The following is a 25,349-nucleotide window of genomic DNA, read 5'->3' as shown; positions in this document are numbered from 1 at the left end:
CGCAATCCGCGAGATTCGCGAATCTCCCGCAAAATCCGCAAATCCGCGAGCAGCGGATTTTGCTCGCACTGTTCGCGTAAGTTCGCGTGAGTTCGCGCCCCGCGAATAAGTGCAAAATTGCAGAAATACGATCTTAGCAAAACTGAAAGTAACTACTTACCAGGTTCAAAAGTTCAGGCTCATCATTAGTAGCCATTTCCTGTAGTGCTTCCTGAGGGGCCCCTCCAGAGTTCAGTTGCCAGTTGAAACTATTATGTGACCCTGCTCTGAACCTCAGAATAGTTACACATATGCCACAAAGGTCCTGAATTACAGCTAAGGGAGACAAGCAGGAGCCAGGCTGGAAGTTAAAATCCATTAATCAGCCCCTAATTCATTATTGTCAGTTGGGGCAGGGCAGGTGTTGTAACTAATTTTGCAACAATGAAAGCACTTAGCAAGTGCAAAAGACCACTAATCAGGGCGCACTAAGGAAGCAGGTGCCAGCTAAAAAAATATTCTGTGACACATTAATCAGCCCCAAATTAATTCAGGTCACTTGAGGCAGGGAAGGTGTGCTTTGCTTTGCCGAAAATAATGTACACTGGACAACCAGAGGGTGTGGTGATGAAACAGAGGGTGGCATGGGTGGGCCAGAGGGTGGCATGAGTAGTCAGAGAGTGGCAGTGGTGACAGAGAGTGGCAGTGATGAAGAAGAGTGTCCCAAACAGGCTGGACACGTAGAAACAACAAGTTCGCGAAACTTGCGACCCGACAGGTAAGTTCGCAATTTGCGAAAGTGTACAAAACCCTCGCGAACTGGCAGAAACACGGGCGAACACACAAAAAAAAAAATCCGCAAATTCGCGGGAATTCGCGGATTTTGCGGATTGCGAATCCGCAAATCCGCAAAATTCGCGAACGCGAGATCCGCAAAATTCGCTCATGCTTACTCTGCACATGAGTTGCAAGAATGTAGAAGTAGAACTAATGAGATTAGTAATACTTTTGGCTCCGGAGGGACTCGAGAGCACCCCGACTAGAGAGAGTGTATACAAAAATATAAAAACACATAACTTAGGAAGCATTTCATAGGCTGTAGGGTCAGCTTCAAGGGAGATGTCTGTCATCTGGGCCTGTCATCTGTTGTTTGTTGACTTTTGTTTGTTGTCCCATTTCTGGTTGCCCAGAGGTGTCTTGTCCTGGTGTGGTGCAGAAAAATGTCTTTTGAAACAAGGCTAAACAAGTCAGTTCAGAGTTTGCATTACTTGAGTGATTGGCCTTGTAAAAAAGTATTTCAAATTTTTGATCAAAGTAATGGCGGACAGTGGCCATATTGGTGCTCTTGTAGTTTCACTCGCAGACCTTCAGTATAAGAGCTGTGGGTTAGCTTGGAACAAAAACACATTGTTAGGCAGTTTTGGGGCAGTTTCTGAACATTCTTGCATTTATTTGTCCATGGTATGCTATATGGGTTTACTGGGGGCGAATTGTTCCTGAAGTGAACTGAGGTGATCAAATTTTAGTGGAATGGTGGGGTTTTCACCTAGCTTTTGTAGGTGCTACAATTTGGGGGAAAATTGTGACTTTTCAACTTTTTTTATGTTTATTCATATTATGGGATTTTCCCTTCTCCTGGTGACTGCAGGGACAGTACTCCTCCCTGAGAACTGCTTCACTTAAAGGTTTGATTTTTTTACCAGTGCCATGGTATATTTTTGACCTTCACGGGCAGCATACAATTGTGAAGAAAGGTGGATGTTTAATTTAAGGCTAATGTTTACGTTGACACTTGCGCATTCCTTGGGTCTCTGCACGTGGTGTGGATCGAGGTTTCTATCTAATTGGGCTGAATTACTGGGTAACTCCCTTCTTCTGGAAGGGTTAAGAATATGTGAGTTTTTGTCAGGCTGTTTTGTGTGGCTCACAGGGGGCAGTTACCTATTGTTTTGGGTTTTTGCTAACTTTACCAAGGGATACTGGAGGTTGTGTGTGGACCCTCGTTGGAACCTGCACAGGAAAATGACTGGCACTGTGTTAGTTTGCTGTGTTTTCTCATAAAGAGTCAGAGTTCTCGCTGGGACTGTAATATGTTTAGGCTGATGGAGATGGTGCCACTGACTTCAATGAATTTTACTGATGGGATATTGCGGCTTTAATGGCCATCACTGGGCTATGATCTCTATGACTTGGATGTTGCCATGACTGGGGCTTTTGTGCCTGTGAATAATTGAACCGAACAGGCTACTCGCCTGGGTGGATTTATTCCCACTGACTTGGTGACAGGTTTGTACACGGCTGACATAGTTCTCTGGCCTATTCAAAAACCCCTTCCCTAAATGTCCAGGAAGGCTGGATTCTGCCACTGGAGCAGTTGCTTCCTTTTGTAACTATAGGAGTGCTGCTTTTTGGCAGTAAACCCGGAGACACTAGAGACTTACATAGCCTGCCCAAAATTGGACTTGGGTGAGTTGTCCTGAGTGCCTGTTTTTATGCAACATTGGGGGCCCACTCTGCTCCCTCATCAGACTGTTCTCCCCAGGGGTGTGGTTACCAAACCCTTTGCTAGGGGACCATCAGCAGATCGGGCCCGGGCCCCCTGAGGGCACCCAGATGGCAGATTCTAGTATGGATTCCTTGTGAACATAGCATGGGAGTCCTGGAGACCAGCTGTTGAGAGAGGTAAGAAACTGTGACTCAAAGTGATATGGAGGGGGTTAGGTCATTTCGGGAAATGGTTTTGGACTCATGGCATATTGGTATCCTGTGATTGTGCTAGGGCATTGGAACCCCAGACATTCACCCCATCTTGCCGTAAATAGGGATCTGGCCCCTGCACTGGTGGGGTAGTTCCAGTCTGAATTTCTTGAAACTCATTAGATGATGCAGGTGAGGCATTCTGCGCTTTGCTTTGGTGGTGAATGCCATGTGGAGGCTGTCCCTGTACAATTCTGGTCATGGTATATTTTTAGGCAGCACCTGTTGGCCATATGGCTCATTCTGTGACAGTAGTGGCACTGTACAAGGCCGGTTTCAGTCCAGCCTTCCTGAACTCACCACTGGGGCTGGCAGATACAATCTGGGGAACAGATGCAGAGCTCCCATTAAGAGGGATGCCCTCTGGAGGTTTGTGCCACATGCATCACCCTCAAGGGCAGCATTTTTGCAACTTCTGTTTGACCAGTTTGGTGCTGTCTCTCTGAGACTGCTCCTGATCCTGATTGTCCTTCTCCTGTCTCTCACAGTTATAGTGTAATATGTAGGCCTGTATCACCCACCAGGGTTTGGTGTCTAGCCCTACTACACTATCCAGTCCAGTCTGGATCTCTGTGGGTAATCCCCACTTGAGGATGTTATAGAAGAATGCAAGATGGGGGCCTGTGTAAGTACAGGGCTGTCCTATCACCAACCCCCACCATTCTCTCATTTAGTCTAGGAACTCAGTCATGGTCTCCTAAGGTGTCATGCTTTCTACCATTAATCTTCGTACATCAGGGTGGTCAGGGAACAACTCCATAAGGGCCATCCAGATCCAGTGTCTGAATGAATTATATGCAGCCCTGCAATGCTCGGTGTTGATGAGTGTGACTGCGGGATGTGGGCTCAGGAGAACACCGTCTGCTTACCAATGAGGCTTCTGAGCAGACACCTATAGCTAGCTTAATACCCATGCTGTTCTTTTCAAAGCAGAAGATCAATTTTCCTTTCATGTCCATCAATGGGGGTCGTTTATTCCTGGGCCCTCATTTGTTCCCTCTGTTCGCACGGCACATAGGTTGTTCCTGCTGTGCCTTTCTGAAATAGCAGAAATATATTGTCTTGGGGCAGCTCTGTTGGTTCCTCCCAAGTTAATCACTCCCATTGTTTCAAGAACTCCGGCATGTAGGGGTAGCTCCATTTCGGATCTCGTCCTCCATGCCAAATACAGTCTACTGCAATGACCATGTCCTCGGGTTGAAGGATCCTTCCTCTGGCCGAGGACGATCATACTGGTGGCCCTTCCCTTTGGTCCTGCAGGCTTCGCCCTCTTCTCTGGATGTTATCTCTCTAGAGGTTGGCCTGTCTAACCAGCGCATTCTGGGGACCTCCTCGTCATTGCTCTCCTTGTGTACACGTAAAAGTGCCATGCTGCTCCTTCTGCGTCTCAATCGTGTCTCTGTCAGGCTTTCCTGACAACTTATTTCTGGGACAGCCCCTCTCCTATATTGACAGCCCGGTGATGTTTGGGTGCAGTTAGGGACTGTCCTCCTGACTCATGTCTGGGCTAATCTCTATATGGGGCCAGAGGCCAAGCTCCTTTTCCCTCCAGGGAAGGTTATTTTGTTCCCCCTCCTTGCTGGGCTTCCTAGGTGAGAGCTCTCTCTCCATCTTTAACTCTCACCTTTCCTCTAGCTCCCACCTAGGTTGCCTCCTTCTGTCGGTGCTATGTGCTGTTCTTCTAGGCAATGGCTCGGCCTCAATCTCACTCCCTGATGCTTCCTTTATGCCATAGGCCTACGTAGGTGGAGTGTAGCCCGTAGCTCTCCCTTTAGAGTTGGATCTTGCAGGACTAGCACTTCTTTCTTCTCCTCCACTGGTGGAATCACTTTCTAGGATGGTCACAAACCTCCCTCTGACCTTATGGCATCTGACAGATGTCTGCCTTTTTGAAGGCAACTCCCAACTTGATTGTACTCAAGCAAGCTTTTATGCCCTTGATGGGCCTGAAGTCACCCTCCTTTTGTCTCAAAGGACATCAGATCCATTTTTGACCAGGAAGGCCATGCTGCACCGATACTACTAGATTTAATACTAATAGACCTTGTAGTGACGGTTTCACATTCCACCTTAAACCACAGATTGAACTCCCTATAATTTAAAGACAAAGGCACAAACTCATCTCACCTTTCCTTTTCAATAGAACCCAAGCAGTCACTCTTTCGCCCATCAGCTCATCTTCTGAAAACCAGATTAGTGGATTATGGTATACACCTGTTACAACGCAACATTTACAACTACCTACCATTACAACGCAACTTTTACAACGCATACCATTACAACGCATTGCGCTGGGGGGCGCTCTAGGATAGGGAATAAGTTTAATTTACTATCCAACACCTTCCCTAGTGTCCACGGGGACCGGAGTTGGAATAGTAAATTATACTTACCACTATCCAGCACCTCTAAGCGCTATGCGTTGTAATGGTATGCGTTGTAATGGTCGCGTTGTAATGGTAGGTAGTTGTAATGGTATGCGTTGTAACGTCATACATCCGTGGATTATTCTCTAGGCAATACCTTGAGTCTATTTCCAGTGACACATCTTTAAAAGTACCTGTTTACTGCTACTTATCAATAAATTTTTTGTATGACAACATTGTTACTCAAAGTATCAAGTCAAACAATTCAATGAATTATAGCCAACAATGTGTACTATAAGCAAGAAAAGTGTCCAGCTGGACACAAGATTTAATCAATATCAAGAATAAAAGGATTGTTTGAGCACAAATATATAGTGGGATACACTCCTGTAGCCAATATACAAAGGAAAAACAGAAATACCAAATGGAGGGAAGGATTCTTTTCAGGCAAAGAAAGAGAAAAGGACGCAAGTATCTAAGTAGAATTGAGCAAAGCTGTCCTTGTATAGAAAACACACGATTTGTAACACATTGGAAAACTAGTGTGTAACTATTTCACATGTCGACGGCGTTTCGATCCTAAACACAAAAATATAAGGATCATCATCAGGACTAGGGAATGAATGCCTGAATAATAATTACAAGCCTGTGGGAAAAATGGAGGGTGAAAAAAAGGCAAGAAAAGCTTGTTTAAAAGACAAGGGGATGCAAGAACATACAACTTTAAACATTACTTAGTTTGTCACAAGACCATGCACTGAGTGAGGGGACCTGTATCCTTTTCCATGTATTTAATTTAGTGATGAGTGAAGGACATGGAGAAACCAACTGTTATTATACCTGTGATGGCGTGGTGATGTCTTGCAGCGATGTTGTACCACTGACTATCTGTGTTCGCATGTGAACTAAAAGGACGTGAGGCTGGGAGTGTCAGGGGGGGGGAACTTGAGGCTGGGAGTGTCAGGGGGGGAAAAAGGTATTCCTTACCTTTGAGGCTAGGACCAAAGGCGGGGTGGATAAGGACGAGTGAGCTTCTAGTCTAAAGGTAGACTTGAATGCAGGGCGATGCCTTAGATCAAGCGGTAGGCTCAAATCAGGTACAGGGGAGGCTCGAGGACCTCGAGAGGAGAGGGAGCCTGTTTAGCCAGTGTGGGAAAGTGTTAAAAAACTGGCGTGGCTAGGGAAGAAAGGAGGTAGACGGTTACCTGATTGCGGTCAATGTACCGGTACGATCGTGGGAAGGGTCGGCGTCAGCGTAATGGTGCGGGGAAAAAGGAAAATTAATTTAAGATAATATATGAGCAAGGTGAGGGAATCGAGGATGAGGAAGGCCACCTGGTGTGAGCATATAATTACCCTGTGAGAATAAACACTTCGGGAGTATCCAAGGAGCTAAGCGCGATAGGCCAATTATTGGGGGCTGCCGTGCTGGAATGAGTAATGGCACAGGGAGATTAGCGGGAACAGTGTCCCGAAAGGTCAGCTTGGGTGAGGGATAATGCCTGTAAGGGAACAACCGGCATTAGCGGGCGGTGGTCAGACAGTCGGAAAGCCAGTAGCAACTGGCATACGCGTGAAGGGTTCCCTTACATCGATTTCCAGTAGGCGAATGCTGGGAGACTGCCGGGCGCGTAGTCGGCGGCAAGAGCGGCACTCGAGAGGTGCGGTAACTGGCTGGAAATAGTCAGCGAGGGTGTCGGCCATCTTGGGTGAAGGGAAGTGGATGAAAATGCTGGGAGTGACGATATGCCAGTGGGGAAACTGAATAGCAATGATTGCCAGAAACAGCGGCCATATTGAAGTGAGGGATGGTGCAGAATAAGGACCAGAATGGAGTGGGAATACGTGAAAGGAGCTAGATCTAGTGATTAAAATAAGAAGTGACTGTTTAAAAGGTGACAGATAAATCATTTCTAACAGACGTTAGCATTTTTGGCACATGGCATGACACTATGGAATTCGGAATTGACTAAAGGAGAGAAGTCCAATCCTCGCTCCTGTTCTTATGCTGTCCATAAGAATGATCATTTTGAGTTCTTCTTTGTTGAATAAGAGGGCCATGTCGCCGCCACTTGGGGGTAGTTTGAGGGCTTTTTGAACTGTCCACTTAATGTCATTGTCATCATGCCCTTCTTTCAGAAAATTTTCGACCAGTGTGGGCATTTGCTGTTTTGCAGTGCACACGACTCCGATGTTGTCCAATCTGGGTTTTGATTTTCTGTTTTATCTGGCCAATATACACTTTTGAACATGGGCATTGGATTAAATAAATTACATCACATGGATTACAATTCGTGAATGTATGACAGTTGATTTATACATTGTTAAAAATGAAGGATTTGCCTTCCATCGTATACTCACATACATTGCTTGCACCGCATTTAGCGCGTCCTACCAAAGAGATAGGATTCCAATGTGCGTGTAGTGTGTGGCGCTGGACTGGATTGGGGAGTGCAGCTCTAACTAAATGGTTTTGGAGATTAGAACTCTTTCGGAAAGCAAAAATGAGGCGCTCTATGTTGAGGGCTCCAGCATTGAGCAGCGGCCAGTGTTTAAGTATCGATTTCTTCAAGGTGCTAGATACTGGAGAGAAAGCCGTCACGCATGCAATTTTAGAGTTCTCCTTTTTGGATTTGGGGCTAAGTAAAACCTCCCTAGGGCAATACCAGGCTCTTTTTAGAGCATTTGCGAACCAGTCTTTTAGGATACCCCCTGTCCTTCAGTTTGACTGACAGCATGGTGGCTTCATTTAAATAGTCTTCCTTAGCAAAGCAATTTCTGCGAATTCTCAAAAATTGAGAATAAGGTAATGAATCTCTGAGAGCCCTCAGGTTTTACTTACAAGTAAGGCACGCACATGCACACACCATGTCAGACACTATATGATTGGGCCAACATCACAAAACATCACGCACAATCAATGCACAAGAAAAAACATATAAAAACACGCGCCTTGCTGAAACATGAAGCACGGTGTCTGTGTAGTCAAAAGTTATGCACGTGTGGCCTGTGAAGTGACGTGGGAGCTGTAATGATTAAATAAAGGGCAGCACACATTATGACAAAGAAGAAAACACATATAAACACAAGCACTCTGCTGAAACATGAAGCGTGGCGTCTTTATAGATCAAAGATTTGCGCAGGCGGCCCTTGAAGTGAAGTGAAGTGGGCACTATAATGATTAAATAAATGTCAGCACACATTATGACAAAGAAGCACCCACAGTGTAACATAACAGAAAAAATAAGTAGTCCCCAAAATAGCATATAAACATTTACAGCATATGGAAACAGTAGTTGAGTGGTGCTGAAAACTAGATATCTGTCAATGATCAATCAGTAATGAATGATGGTTGGCAAAAGCATAGGTACTTACTGGGCATGCGATGATTGATCCTTAAATGTGTTCATTGAATAGCCATTATTTCATAATTACCATTTACTGTCTATTAGCAACAATATATGTGAGATGCTAGAAACTGTCACATATCTGTGTGTCACATGATGTAAATGTAATATGTCACAAGGGTTTATAGAAGACTGTCTGTCCTGGCATCCTGGTGAATTTCGCCCCTAAACTTTTGCCTTCAACCATGCTGTTTTACCGACTTTGTTTTTGTTGACTCTAGGACTCTGCACACTTTCCTTCTGCTAACCAGGGCTTAAGTGCTTTAGTTCTCTCCTTAAAATATGGTAGAATTGACTCACAGACAATTGGCCTATTTAATTTACTTGTAAGTCCCTTGTACAGTGGTACTTCATGTACCCAAGGCCTGTAAATGAATTGCTTCCAGTGAGCCTGCAGCACTGATTGTGCCACTACTTAAGTAGTCCTTTAAACATGCCTCAGGCCTGCCATTGCACCCTGTGAGTGAAGTATTTCTACTGCAATTTTGACCTTTGCAAAAGAAATCTTTTGCAAGGTCCAATCCTTCCTTTGAAATACATTCAAGTCAACCAGAAGGTATGCCCTGACCACGCCAAGAGGACATAGTGCAGTGTACTTTTATGTTTTACATGACCTGGTATTAAAAAACGCTTACATTCGTTTTTCACTACTGCAAGGCCTGCCTCTCACATAGGATAACATTGGAGTTGGTTTATTACATTTAATAAGCTTCAACTTCCAATTATGAGCAGGTGGACAGTTCTAGTTTGGTGTCTAAATAATTAAAATCCCTCTTTAATGGTAAAGTCAGATATTGAGTTGCAATTCTGAAAATGGCACTTTGGAAAAATTATTCAGAAAAGGGGGTGGTGATGGACAGAGTCTCTGAATTAAGCAGAACACTCCTATCCAGTCAACAGATGAGGGCTTGATCCATCACTGTTTTTTAGCTCACTGCACCATCCCAGCTCAGAACCTGGCTACATGCAAATTAGTCTGTCCCTGGCCCAGTGCATAATGGGAACAGGGCAGACCAAACTACCAAGCCAATTCTTTTACTGGAAAGGAAACAAGCTTCCGGGGACCCGTTTCTGGCATTACAGCCGTCTTCGGCCCGGCTTGCTTGAATCCTGATGGTGCAGTGAGCAAGGGACTCATGTCTGAGCATACCCTTCCACACTTATGGTGGACAAAACGATTCAGAAAAGGGGGTGGTGATGGACAGAGTATCTGAATTAGGCAGAACACTCCTACCCAGTCAACAGATCAGGGCTTGATCCATCACCGTTTTTTAGCTCACTGCACCATCCCAGCTCAGAACCTGGCTACATGCAAATTAGTCTGTCCCTGGCCCAGTGCATCAATGGAACAGGGCAGACCAAACTACCAAGCCAATTCTTTTACTGGAAAGGAAACAAGCTTCCGGGGACCGGTTTCTGGCATTACAGCCGTCTTCGGCCCGGCTTGCTTGAATCCTGATGGCGCAGTGAGCAAGGGACGCATGTCTGAGCATACCCTTCCACGCTTATGGTGGACAAAACGATTCAGAAAAGGGGGTGGTGATGGACAGAGTCTCTGAATTAAGCAGAACACTACTACCCAGTCAACAGATCAGGGCTTGATCCATCACCGTTTTTTTTAGCTCACTGCACCATCCCAGCTCAGAACCTGGCTACATGCAAATTAGTCTGTCCCTGGCCCAGTGCATCATGGGAACAGGGCAGACCAAACTACCAAGCCAATTCTTTTACTGGAAAGGAAACAAGCTTCCGGGGACCGGTTTCTGGCATTACAGCCGTCTTCGGCCCAGCTTGCTTGAATCCTGATGGTGCAGTGAGCAAGGGACTCATGTCTGAGCATACCCTTCCACGCTTATGGTGGACAAAATGATTCAGAAGGGGGTGGTGATGGACAGAGTCTCTGAATTAAGCAGAACACTCCTACCCAGTCAACAGATCAGGGCTTGATCCATCACCATTTTTCAGCTTACTGCACCATCCCAGCTCAGAACCTGACTACATGCAAATTAGTCTGTCCCTGGCCCAGTGCACCATGGGAACAGGGCAGACCAAACTACCAAGCCAATTCTTTTACTGGAAAGGAAACAAGCTTCCGGGGACCGTTTTCTGGCATTATAGCCATCTTCGGCCCGGCTTGCTTGAATCCTGATGGTGCAGTGAGCACCACCCCCTTTTCTGAATCACTTTGGAAAAATTGGCATTTTCTAGTGCTTGCAGCCTGTCTCTGGGTCATATGACTAGGTGTAGCTGGCAGTTGGTCCTTGTGTATTGCTCCCAGACAGTGAGGCAAAGGGAAGCTAGGTTGTGGCGGATGAGTCACTCTGAGTATAAAAGGAGAGGAGCTATCACCTATCACACTTGCACATCACAAAGGCTGTGCCTGAGCACTTTCACAAAGGGTTTGTCATTGATCTGGATTGCCCCCCGACAAGCTGGCATGAGGGCAGGAAGGAAGGGGATGCCTGACACCCCAAGGAATGGAAACCTTTAGAAGCTTCCTCTACTTCAAAGTGGGCACCCGTTTTAAATATTTGACCCTTAGACCAAACTCTTAAGTACACTCCTGGACCTGTGGACTGTGCCAGAAAGATGAACTGTTGTGCTGCTGAAAGGACTGCCACTCTACTGGAATGTTGCCCCGCTGTGCTGACAAGGTGTCCACCTGCCCTCTTGCCTTGGCGAGAAGGGCTGGATCTGCATTTCAAATCCAGGATCCCAGAGTGACTGCCAAGCACTAGTAGACAGACCTACTGATCAGAAGACTCAGGGACAGAATAAGTTTCCAACAACCTTGAACCCAGCACCTTTACTCTGACATTTGTGAGCCTTATCCTTCCAAGTGATGCTAACCCAGTCCTGGACCTTTGGAAGTGGGCCTGATAGCACTCTGCCAGCCCATCTGTGGATTCAGCAGAAATGACACATCTCCTCCGGTGCGCATCTCCTGCAGAACTACTACACCGCCTCTGCTGCTCAGCACATTACCCTAGGAACCAGTGCATCAACTCTGCTTCATGGATTTCCCTGACACAAGGACTTCGTCACACCCATCATAGCCCATCGGAACCACCACTGTATGACACATCTCCATGCAAGAACATCACCTCGCCTGACCCAGCCAATCAGAACTGCCATGGTGCAATGCATCTCCATGGAAGGACATAAAATTACACTTTGTGGCTCGTTGGAACAGCTGCTGAGTGATATGTGTCAGAATAGGGGTACCCCTGACTAAATTTCCTAAATCAGGGTTGAATTACTGTGTGCGACTAAACCATTTAGGAAATGAGTAAAAAGTGGACCTACGATAATCAAAAACAGTGTTTGAACAGAAAAGAGAAAGTATCAAAAATATAATTTGTATTATTTTTATATTTATAAATCAAGTGTTGGTAAGAAATATTTTTATAGATATTAAATCTTTTTTAACAATAAGAAAACATGCGATGTTAATAACAATTTTGGGACATATACAATTCCAGTTTTGGCCTATGTAGTACGTGCAAAATTATTATATAATTGTTATTAATGCTATTCATACATATTTATCCATTCATGCATGGCATGATTGAGTAATTCAATGCATGTCAAAGATATTGTTGATAATAAACATGGATGTAAGAGCAATAAAGAAACAAAATGTAAAACACATATGTTATTTTAAGACATTAAGCCTTTTATCGCGGTGTAGAATCCGCCGCAGCGCAGGCATTTCCGTGTGCGGCCGGGGCCGCGAAGACCAACAGCCATGCGCAGCACTACGAAGGTAGTGCTCGCGACGGTCGTTGGCCGACACATGCACGCAACGGGTTAAGAAATGTGGTCAAGGTTAACATAATTCATGTCTCCGCGCGTTTCTACTGTACACCTTCATCAGGTAGCCATGGTGGTCTAGTGAGATCTTGATGCATGTAATAAATCATGTGGCAACACAGTTTAAGTTGAAACTGGTGAGAGCTCTAGTTGTTGAGGGAATACCCGTTACTTGTTAGATGGTCACAACACATACGTTTTAAACAAGATGGCTGGTGGGGAATAATTATAGCTCTGCCGATCCACCTGAAAAAGTGTGGAAGGGATACAGAAGATCCCTCTCTATTGTTACCTCAGTGTGGTCGATATGTTCTATCTGTAAACTTGTGCAATATTAATTTTCTATAAATAAATGAATAGTCTTCTAGCAGTTTTAATTTACGGGTGTTTTCGCACTGGTTTGACATTTTGCACACTCAGGTTTTGTAGGATAAAAACGAGTTGACGGCATTCTATGATAATAGCATGCTAACAGATATATTTGTACCTTTAGATGTACGGGTTTCACATTATTGGACGATTGACGAGTTTTGAGAACTGCCTATTACCAGTTTTGAATTTATCATAATTTAAATACGAGTGAATATCAGGTAGGCGTTTTACGATTATTGACCTTCTTATGGGGTTGAGATCTCACAATAATTCGCCGAAACAGGTATTATATCTACTTTTCCTTTCCCCCCCTTTTTAATTAAAATGAAAGGACCACACAATTCATATGTTTTGATCTCCATTACATCTGGGTTGTCTAAATATCTAATCTGAAGTATATATTTTAATATTTATGCAATTCTTAGATGCTGCCTCAAAACTGAAAAGGAGGTCTCTGCGTTTAAACATTACTCTCTATATCGAACTTAGGACAATTTGACTTTTCCCGATTCCGAGTTTTATTAGTACCAGGTAGGTGTTTCATACTAAATGAATCTAGTAGGGGCACTGTTGGGGTCTCCCTAGGTTTAATCGTTGGATCTTTTACTCTTGTGTTGAGATTGTCTGATTAGTCTCTCACTAGCTCTTGCGTTTTTTTGTACTAGTATTTTGATACTTGCTCTCCATCTCTCCTTTTTCAATTTCCCCACACTATATACTGGAACCTTGAACTAAAATGGTTCTAACTTTGGTCCTTACAGATTACTGGTCTAAACTTTGACTCAAGTTGAATGCTTCACCTTGGATACATCATAACTCACAAGGGGTGGCTGATACTGTTCCAATAATCCAAGGTATGCTATTATGGATGCCTTAGATAGGTACTTTTTATGTGAACTTACTCATGCTTGCGAGGCTAGAACCTGAGGCATTGAGTAGTTTTATCAATAAACTTGAGTGTCCAGCTCTTATTCTTCCATGCTTGCTAAGTACATAGTAGTATTAAAAATATGTAATGTATATATTCTTTTGGATACAAATGTTTAATAACTCTTCACAACACATAACAAATACTTACAAAATGTCAATGTTGCTCTAATCCAGTTTATTAAGGATCCCTAGAAAAGTTCACGGGGTCTGTCCAAGGAACGTCTAGAGCCACTGCTCTATGAATACACTATTTGAGGTATTTTCATTCAATTATATATATATATATATATATATATATATATATATATATATATATATATATATATATATATATATATATATATATATATATATATATATATATATATATATATATATATATATATATATATATATATATATATATATGTTTTCTTCCTCTCTTACCTCTTTTACATTTTTTCTTCTCTTCTTTTCTTGCCTTCTTCCGTTAAAACTCAAATTACCATTTTGGCCTCAGCATGCTAAACACACAATCATTCTGTTATAGCAATCACTCTTTCACCAAAATAAGAAGGACACAGTTCGTTGGTGTAATTTTGAGTGTTAGGACAGTTGTTGTCTGACTGTCATTTCTTATATCTTTTATATATGCTTTATATTTCCTTCTCTTCCACTTTCTCTTCTCTTTTTCGTTTTTTTCACTAAGGTGATGGTAAAACTCCATAATACATCATCTATCATAACAATGATGCTAATAATTGACAGGATATGTCTAGCTGGTCGTTTAAGAGATTTTTTAGACTCAACTGATCTTGTAGATCTGCATCACAAACAAATGGATGATTTAGATAACAAGCTATATATGTATATATTTTTCTACAACCTTGAATAAGTCATATTCACACAACGAAACACATGTCGGCTGTGTGCTTTTCCAAAATTGCACTTTGAGTCAACTCCATCAAGACTCCCAAGATCTCTAAAGATTGCATTAGGGAAAAACACATTATGCACCACATTAGGGCCTTGTGCCCTACCAGCACATCAGGTGCTCACAGGCCAACTGGCCTTCCTCGGGGCCCATCTGGGACTTCCCCGCCATGCCCTATGTCCAAATAGCCAGGGCGCTACGCTGCCACTACAGCAGGGTGCAGGCCCAACAGGCCAGCACCAGAAATGGGGTGCAAGGGTGCCACTCATCCCGGTCTCTCCTGAGATGTAAAACAATGCCCCCTCAAAGTTGCAGCTGCCCGCAGTCGGGCGTTGTAGCTGTGAAACAAGTAGGCACCAACAGAGTGCCTTGGGAGCCCCTCTCACCGGTGCTCCTATTGTAGGGAAAATCGGCAACAACATTGCCTTCTCAGCCCCCTTACCTGGGCTTCTCTTGGGGGCCAAACAGGAATGCCCTGACCGTTGCAGCTGCCCACACTCCGGCGGTGCAGCTATAACTAATCAGCACCAGCACCAACAGTGCCTTGTGAGCCCCCTTCACCAGGCTCTTCTGTTGAACTCACAGGCACCAAAAAATGCTACATTTCAGCGCTACTCATCAGGGCGGTCCTCCTTTTGCCGGCCTAAACAAAGGAAAGTCAATGCAGGGAGCCTGGGAGGCTCCAATCCCTTCTTCAGCGTTGAGGCAACCGGTGAGGCTTCGTCTCCCTCTGATCGGTGTGCGGGGCTTTCCTCGGGACACGGGAGCCCCACCCACACTCAGGCACAAGACGCCTGACTTCTCATCTTGTGCTGCTTCTTCCCGCTTCCTCAGGCAAGTCTCTGCCCTCATCCAGGCAGTCCACCTGATTTCTGGGATGCCGCAGCTTCACAGAGGGATCCCCCACATTGGGACCCCTTCTCAGTTGAATTCTGCGATGGAGCATGCTGCGCGACACAGTGCTTTCAAGCGCTGAAACTCTTGGCACATTCCTGGTGCCTTGGCGGTGCGACCCCACAGCTGGGGCTCCGACAAAACGAGATCAGAAGTGGTCACCCTGCGCCAGCAAGCAAGAGCCCACTTCTAGGACTCAAAAGACAAGGAAGACAAAGCGCTCACCACAAGCTTGCTGCAGATTAAGCATGGGCGAATTTTGCGAATCTTGCGTTAGCGAATTTTGCGGATTTGCGAACTCGCAATCCGCAAAATCCGCGAATTCTTGCGAATTTGCGGATTTTTTTTTTTGTGTTCACGTGGGTTTCTGCCAGTTCGCGAGGGTTTTGTACAATTTCGCAAACGCGAACTTACCTGTCGGGTCGCAAGTTTTGCGAATTTGTTGTTTCTACGTGTCCAGCCTGTTTGGGACACTCTTCTTCATCACTGCCACTCTCTGTCACCACTGCCTCTCTCTGACTACTCATGCCACCCTCTGGCCCGCCCATGCCACCCTCTGTTTCATCACAGCACCCTCTGTACATTATTGTGGCAAAGCAAAGCACACCTTCCCTGCCTCAAGTGACCTGAATTAATTTGGGGCTGATTAATGTGTCACAGAATATTTTTTTAGCTGGCACCTGCTTCCTTATTGCTTCCTGATTAGTGATCTTTTGCACTTGCTAAGTGCTTTCATTGTTGCAAAATTAGTTACAACACCTGCCCTGCCCCAACTGACAATAATAAATTAGGGACTGACTCCTGCTTGTCTGCCTTAGCTGTAATTCAGGACCTTTGTGTAACTATTCTGAGGGTCAGAGCAGGGTCACATAATAGTTGCAAGTAGGCAACTGAACTCTGGAGGGGCCCCTCAGGAAGCACTACAGGTAATGGCTACTAATGATGAGCTTGAACTTTTGAACCTGGTAAGTAGTTTCAGTTTTGCTAAGATCGTATTTCTGCAATTTAGTGCTTATTCGCGGGGCGCGAAGTTGAACTGGGAAGCCGCGAACTCACGCGAACAGTGCGAGCAAGCCATAAAATCCGCTGCTCGCGGATTTGCGGATTTTGCGGGAAATTCGCGAATGTCGCGGATTGCGAATTTACCGAAAATCCGCAAAATCCGCGAGCGTAACGGATTTTCCGCCCATGCTTACTGCAGATATCTCCCTAGGGTCTACAGGGGCAGAGCAGGGCTCCGGCAGGCCAGGTCACAGGGTTCTCCAGCAGAGGAGCAACCCCTTGTGGGGGTTCCTCCTGGGGCCCAGCAGTCCAAGCAGGCACACTGCTCCAAGTAAGCACCCAAAAAGCACACAGATATGGGGTCACAGCCCTAATATTTATACAAGGCGTGTCTTTGTTCTCTCCCCCTGGCACAGGCCTAGGCCCAGTCTAAACCGGTTCTGGGGGGTACTCCAACCTTTGTTTACAGGGCACAAGCACCCTTATTGTCAGAGTCAGTTCTGGCCCCAGACACACTACAGGTGAGCGGAGCCAGCTTTGTACAAGGCAGGCACAGACTTATTCATGGTCAGGGGCTACTCCTCCCACTACTCCAAATGCAGATCTGCCTATTCAGCCTAGAGCTGACTCACCCAACCTCCTCTGGAGCCACTGCTGCTCACCATCCCCTGTCACTCCAGAGTCAGACATGCAATACACATCAGGCAGGCACAAAGACACATAGCACACAGAAATGCCAACTTGTAAAAGTGCAAAAACCACAGTTGATGGACAGAATGCAGAACAATGCCATACATTCACCCCAGTACAGAGATCTGGGCCTAAATCCATCGTTTTTTTGCACTCCACACCACCCCAGTTCAGACATGGCCATATGCAAATCAGTCTGACCCTGTGCCTCATGGGAACAGTCCAGCCCGCACTGCCAAGCCATTCCTTCCCTGGAGCGGAAACAAGCGTCTGAGGACCGGTTTCTGGCATTTCAGCCGTCTTCAGCCCGGCTTGCTTGAATCCAGAGGTGTGGAGAGCATTGGACTCACATCTGAGCATACCCATCCCACTCGGGGTGACAAATGCAAAAACCACAGTTGATGGACAGAATGCAGAACAATGTCATACATTCACCCCTGTACAGAGATCTGGGCCTAAATTGATCGTTTTCTTGCACTCCACACCACCCCAGTTCAGACATGGCCATATGCAAATCAGTCTGACCCTGTGCCTCATGGGAACAGTCCAGCCCGTACTGCCAAGCCATTCCTTCCCTGGACAGGAACCAAGCTTCCGAGAACCGGTTTCTGGCATTTCAGCCGTCTTCAGCCCGGCTTGCTTGAATCCAGAGGTGTGGAGAGCATGAGACTCACATCTGAGCATATCCATCCCACTCGGGGTGACAAATGCAAAAACCACAGTTTATGGACAGAATGCAGAATAATGTCATACATTCACCCCAGTACAGATATCTGGGCCTAAATCCATTGTTTTCTTTGTTCGCCCTAAGTTGGCAGGGTATGCTCAGATGTGAGTCCCTTGCTCACTTTGCCACTGGAGTCAAGCAAGCCCGGCTGAAGACGGCTGTAATGCCAGACACCTGTCCTGGGAAGCTTGATTCCGGTCCAGGGAAGACATGGCTTGGCAGTTCGGGCTGGACTGTTCCCATGAGGCACAGGGTCAGACTGATTTGCATATGGCCACGTCTGAACTGGGGTGGCGGAGTGAGCTAAAGAACGGTGATGGATGAGACCCAGATCAGTTGACTGGGGGTGAGTGTTTGTATTGTCAACGCTCCGTCCATCATCACCTTTGGTTTAACTTGTAAAAGTGGCATTTCTAAAATAGTGATAATAAATCTGTGTACACCATCGCGCAGCATTGATTATTACTATCCCAAACATACCAAACTTGACCACGCTGTTCTTCTCATATCAGACATTACCACTAAAATACTTATCATGGAATTCCCAATGCATTCCTATGAGAGGGCAGCCTCACAGCAGTGAGAAACCAAAATGGCTGTTTGTCACTACCAGGACATGTCACACAATTATGGTACATGTCCTACCTTTTACCTACAATGCACCCTACCCATAGGGCAAGCTAGGGCCTACCTAAGGGATGATTGACATGCAGCAAAAGGGGGGTCACAGATGTGGCACCTACTTTATGTGTCACGTCACAGCGGCAGTAAACTGCGTGCATAGGCCCTGCAATGGCAGAGGCCTCAGACAGATTTGAAAGGCTACTTTGGTGGGTGGCGCAATCAGCTCTGCAGACCCACCAGCAGCATTTAATTTACTGGCCATGTGTAACTGAGATACCACTTTACAAGGGACTGACAGGTAAATTAAATATGCCAAACAGGTGTAGACCAATTTTACCATGTTTGCCACATAGAGCACACGCACTTTACACTGGACAGAACAGCTAAAGTGCCCATAGTCCTAGAACCACCAACACCAGGTCAGAAAAAAGACCAGGAGGAATGTAAAAAGTTCAGGGATGACCCTGCAAAAAGGGTCAAGTCCAACAGTCGCAAATTGCAATCTACCTCATTAATACTCGTGAGGTAGGTCTAATGCAACCCCATTAGAAATAGCTTTTTCCAATTTTTTGTTTTTTGTAAATTAGTTATTGTAATTTCCAAATTTCGATTCCCAAAGAATCACAATTAGGAAATCGCAATACATAAATTCTGTACATATGGCCCAAAGCAACTTCTTGTCTTGTATATTGTTTTTGATCTCTCCTTTCACAGGAGCAGATTGAAACAATTTGTGCCACCAGTATTTGGTTCCACCAGATTTTTTATTGTTTTGGGGCATTTTTGGCTTTGATCTTCTTTTACAAGAGAGGAAAAGTAATATGAATTAATTATGGTCAAACATCATATTTAACCTTTGCTCTCAGGACAGTGAAGCCATGGTGTGTTCATAATGGGTACAAGTATGTTTTCTTTTTTATACTCAGAGAACTAAGACAAATGGAATGGGGGATTTAACATTAAAGCTGGCGTTCTGGTTAACCACTCCAATGTAAGTTACTAGTAATACTGAACAATGCAATGTATTGGTTTAGGATCCTTTTAAGAAACGGAAAGTCTAGTCAATCATGACAAAAAAAACACAGCAATTTTGTAATTTCGGCCTCCAGTGACAAACATTCTAACAAGCGGTATCAATCGTGATAACTTTTTATGTAGGTCTGGGCGCAGACATCTTTAAATGTCTGCTAAACCTCATGTCATCACTACACAGTTTAATGCCCTTCCTCCATTGGCTGGCTGGGTTAACCCCCTTTCGCTATTGCTTAATTGAAGATTCTTTCAAATCTTTGATCAGCCCGCATAAGTACTGCACACATTTACATTTTATAGTGAGGCACAAAAGACGTCACGTAAACTAAACTCCATTGCAGCCTCAATATCCCAAATAATGCCATTCTCCCAGATAGCTGTTTCACCCAGTCAGGGATGTCATCCTCCTCGACCTCTCCGCAGCCTTCGACACAGTCTGTCATAGCACCCTGTTACAACGCCTCAGAAACATCGGAATGCAAGGAAAAGCACTGGAATGCTTGCCGGTAGAACTCAGAGAGTCCGCCTCCCACCATTCAAGTCAGAGGCCACTGAAGTCATCTGCGGCAAGGATCTTCACTCAGTCCCACCCTCTTCAATGTATACATGAGCGCCCTCGCGACCATTGCACGCCAACACAGCCTCAACATCCTCTCCTATGCTGATGACACTCAACTCTCTCACTCACCAAAGACCCTAACACCGCCAAAACCGACCTACATGAATGAATGAAAGAAGTAGCCGATTGGATGAAGCACAGCCGTCTGAAACTGAATTCTGACAAAACAGAAGTCCTTATCTTAGGTACCTCCCCCTCTGCCTGGGACGACTCTTGGTGGCCAGAGTCCCTTGGAAAAGCACCCATTCCGACAGACCACGCTCGGAACCTGGGCGTCATCCTGGACTCCTCACTCTCAATGACCAGACAAGTCAACGCCGTCTCATCATCGTGCTTCAACATTCTTCGCATGCTCAAAAAAACTTTTCGCTGAATCCCACCGAAACTAGAAAAACGGTCACCCACGCACTGGTTACTAGCCGCCTGGACTACGGAAACACCCTATACGCCGGTACCACCGCAAAACTTCAGAAAAAACTCCAACGCATCCAGAACGCATCAGCCAGACTCATACTAGACATCCCGCATAACGACCACATTTCTGGTCACCTGAAAAACCTCCACTGGCTCCCCGTCAATAAGAGGATAACATTCCGCCTCCTAACCCACGCACACAAAGCACTTTACGAACTTGGGCCCGAATGCCTCAACACGACTTACCTTCTACACCCCTCCCCCCCGGCCAGCTACGCTCCTCCAACCAAGCCCTTGCTGCTGTACCTCGCATCAACAAAACCACCATGGGAGGAAGATCCTTCTCCTACCTGCCGGCTAAAACCTGGAACTCCCTTCCCATCCACCTTCGCCTCACTCAGAACCACCTAGCATTCAGAAAGCAACTTAAAACTTAAAACGTGGCAAGTAATTCCCCACCCTTCTCCAAGCGCCTTGAGACCCTCTGGGTATGTAGCGCGCTATATACATTTTATTGAATTGAATTAATAGACCTTGTAGTGACAGTTTCACATTCCAACTTAAACCACAGATTGAACTCCCTAGGATTAAAGACAAAGGCACAAACTTATCTCACCTTTCCTTTAAAATAGAACCCAAGCAGTCACTCTTTTGCCCATCAGCTCATCTTCTGAAAACCAGATTAGTGGATTAATCTCTAGGCAATACCATGAGTCTATTTCCAGTGACACAGCTTTAAAAGTACCTGTTTACTGCTACTTATCAATACATTTTTTGTATGACAACATTGTTACTCAAAGTATCAAGTCAAACAATTCAATGAATTATAGCCAACAATGTGTACTATAAGCAAGAAAAGTGTCCAGCCGGACACGAGATTTAATCAATATCAAGAATAAAAGGATTGTTTGTGCACAAATATATAGTGGGATACACTCCTGTAGCCAATATACAAAGGAAAAACAGAAATACCAAATGGAGGGAAGGATTCTTTTCAGGCAAAGAAAGAGAAAAGGACGCAAGTATCTAAGTAGAATTGAGCAAAGCTGTCCTTGTATAGAAAACACACGATTTGTAACACATTGGAAAACTAGTGTGTAACTATTTCACATGTCGACGGCGTTTCGATCCTAAACACAATAAGATAAGGATCATCATCAGGACTACGGAATGAATGCCTGAATAATAATTACAAGCCTGTGGGAAAAATGGAGGGAGAAAAAAAGGCAAGAAAAGCTTGTTTAAAAGACAAGGGGATGCAAGAACATAGAACTTTAAAAATTACTTAGTTTGTCACAAGACCATGGAATGAGTGAGGGGACCTGTGTCCTATTCCATTTATTTAATTTAGTGATGAGTGAAGGACATGGAGAAACCAACCGTTATTATACCCGTGATGGCGTGGTGATGTCTTGCAGCGATGTTGTACCAGTGACTATCTGTGTTCGCATGTGAACTAAAAGGACGTGAGGCTGGGAGTGTCAGGGAGGGAACTTGAGGCTGGGAGTGTCAGGGGGGAAAAAAGGTATTCCTTACCTTTGAGGCTAGGACTAAAGGCGGGGTGGATAAGGACGAGTGAGCTTCTAGTCTAAAGGTAGACTTGAATGCAGGGCGATGCCTTAGATCAAGCGGTAGGCTCAAAAAAGGTACAGGGGAGGCTCGAGGACCTGGAGGGGAGAGGGAGCCTGTTTAGCCAGTGTGGGAAAGCGTTACAAAACTGGCGTGGGTAGGGAAGGAAGGAGTTAGACGGTTACCTGATTGCGGTCAATGTACCGGTACGATCGGGGGAAGGGTCGGCGTCAGCGTAATGCTGTGGGGGAAAAGGAAAATTAATTTAAGATAATACATGAGCAAGGTGAGGGAATCGAGGATGAGGAAGGCCACCTGGTGTGAGCATATAATTACCTTGTGAGAATAAACACTTCGGGAGTATCCAAGGAGCTAAGCGTGATAGGCGAATTATTGGGGGCTGCCGTGCTGGAATGAGTAATGGCACAGGGAGATTAGCGGGAACAGTGTCCCGAAAGGTCAGCTTGGGTGAGGGATAATGCCTGTAAGGAAACAACAGGCATTAGCGGGCGCTGGTCAGACACTCGGTAAGCCAGTAGCAGCTGGCATACGCATGAAGGGTTTCCTTACCTCGATTTCCAGTAGGCGAATGCTGGGAGACTGCCGGGCGCGTAGTCGGCGGCAGGAACGGCACTCGAGAGGCGCGGTAACTGGCTGGAAATAGTCAGCGATGGTGGCGGCCATCTTGGGTGAGGGGAAGTGGATGAAAGTGCTGGGAGTGACGATATGCCAGTGGGGAAACTGAATGGCAATGATTGCCAGAAACAGCGGCCATATTGAAGTGAGGGATGGTGCAGAATAAGGACCAGAATGGAGTGGGAATACACAAAAGGAGCTAGATCTAGTGATTAAAATAAGAAGTGACTGTTTAAAAGGTGACAGATAAATCATTTCTAACAGACGTTAGCATTTTTGGCACATGGCATGACACTATGGAATTCGGAATTGACTAAAGGAGAGAAGTCCAATCCTCGCTCCTGTTGAGTCCTGTTCTTATGCTGTCCATAAGAATGATCATTTTGAGTTCTTCTTTGTTCAATAAGAGGGCCATGTCGCCGCCACTTGGGGGTAGTTTGAGGGCTTTTTGAACTGTCCACTTAATGTCATTCTCATCATGCCCTTCTTTCAGAAAATTTTCGACCAGTGGGGCATTTGCTGTTTTGCAGTGCACACGACTCCGATGTTGTCCAATCTGGGTTTTGATTTTCTGTTTCATCTGGCCAATATACACTTTTGAACATGGGCATTGGATTAAATAAATTACATCACATGGATTACAATTTGTGAATGTATGACAGTTGATTTGTACATTGTTAAAAATGAAGGATTTGCCTTCCATCGTATACTCACATACATTGCTTGCACCGCATTTAGCATGTCCTACCAAAGAGATAGGATTCCAATGTGCGTGTAGTGTGTGGCGCTGGACTGGATTGGGGAGTGCAGCTCTAACTAAATGGTTTTGGAGATTAGAACTCTTTCGGAAAGCAAAAATGGGGCACTCTATGTTGAGGGCTCCAGCATTGAGCAGCGGCCAGTGTTTAAGTATCGATTTCTTCAAGGCGCTAGATACTGGAGAGAAAGTCGTCACGCATGCAATTTTAGAGTTGTCCTTTTTGGGTTTGGGGCTAAGTAAAATCTCCCTAGGGCAATACCAGGCTCTTTTTAGAGCATTTGCGAACCAGTCTTTTAGGATACCCCCTGTCCTTCAGTTTGACTGACAGCATGGTGGCTTCATTGAAATAGTCTTCCTTAGCAAAGCAATTTCTGCGATTTCCCAAAAATTGAGAATAAGGTAATGAATCTCTGAGAGCCCTCAGGTTTTACTTACAAGTAAGGCGCGCACATGCACACACCATGTCAGACACTATATGATTGGGCCAACATCACAAAATATCACGCACAATCAATGCACAAGAAAACACATATAAACACACGCGCCTTGCTGAAACATGAAGCACGGTGTCTGTGTAGTCAAAAGTTATGCACGTGTGGCCTGTGAAGTGAAGTGGGAGCTATAATGAATAAATAAAGGGCAGCACACATTATGACAAAGAAGAAAACACATATAAACACGAGCACTCTGCTGAAACATGAAGCGTGGTGTCTGTATAGATCAAAGATTTGCGCAGGCGGCCCTTGAAGTGAAGTGAAGTGGGCACTATAATGATTAAATAAATGTCAGCACACATTATGACAAAGAAGCACCCACAGTGTAACATAAACAGAAAAAAGAAGTAGTCCCCAAAATAGCATATAAACATTTACAGCATATGGAAACAGTAGTTGAGTGGTGCTGAAAACTAGATATCTGTCAATGATCAATCAGTAATGAATGATGGTTGGCAAAAGCATAGGTACTTACTGGGCATGCGATGATTGAAACTTAAATGTGTTCATTGAATAGCCATTATTTCATAATGACCATTTACTGTCTGTTAGCAACAATATATGTGAGATGCTAGAAACTGTCACAGATCTGTGTGTCACATGATGTAAATGTAATATGTCACAAGGGTTTATAGAAGACTGTTTGACCTGGCATCTTGGTGAATTTCGCCCCTAAACTTTTGCCTTCAACCATGCTGTTTTGCTGACTTTGTTTTTGTTGACTCTAGGACTCTGCCCACTTTCCTTCTGCTAACCAGGGCTTAAGTGTTTTAGTTCTCTCCTTAAAATATGGTAGAATTGACTCACAGTCAATTGGCCTATTTAATTTACTTGTAAGTCCCTTGTACAGTGGTACTTCATGTACCCAGGGCCTGTAAATTAATTGCTTCCAGCGAGCCTGCAGCACTGATTGTGCCACTACTTAAGTAGTCCTTTAAACATGCCTCAGGCCTGCTATTGCACCCTGTGAGTGAAGTATTTCTACTGCCATTTTCACATTTGCAAAATAAATCTTTTGCAAGGTCCAATCCTTCCTTTGAAATACATTCAAGTCACCCAGAAGGTATGCCCTGACCACGCCAAGAGGACATAGTGCAATGTACTTTTATGTTTTACATGGCCTGGTATTAAAAAACACTTACATTCGTTTTTCACTACTGCAAGGCCTGCCTGGATAACATTGGAGTTGGTTTATTACATTTAATAAGCTTCAACTTCCAATTATGGGCAGGTGGACAGTTCTAGTTTGGTGTCTAAATAATTAAAATCCCTCTTTAATGGTGAAGTCAGATATTGAGTTGCAATTCTGAAAATGCCACTTTGGAAAAATTTATAAAGAACGAGGGTGGTTAGG

Source organism: Lissotriton vulgaris, chromosome 1_1 (genome assembly GCF_964263255.1).
Source record: "Lissotriton vulgaris chromosome 1_1, aLisVul1.2, whole genome shotgun sequence".
Classification (NCBI taxonomy): domain Eukaryota; kingdom Metazoa; phylum Chordata; class Amphibia; order Caudata; family Salamandridae; genus Lissotriton; species Lissotriton vulgaris.
The sequence above is the reverse complement of the archived record's forward strand: the minus strand, read 5'-3'. Positions refer to the sequence as shown.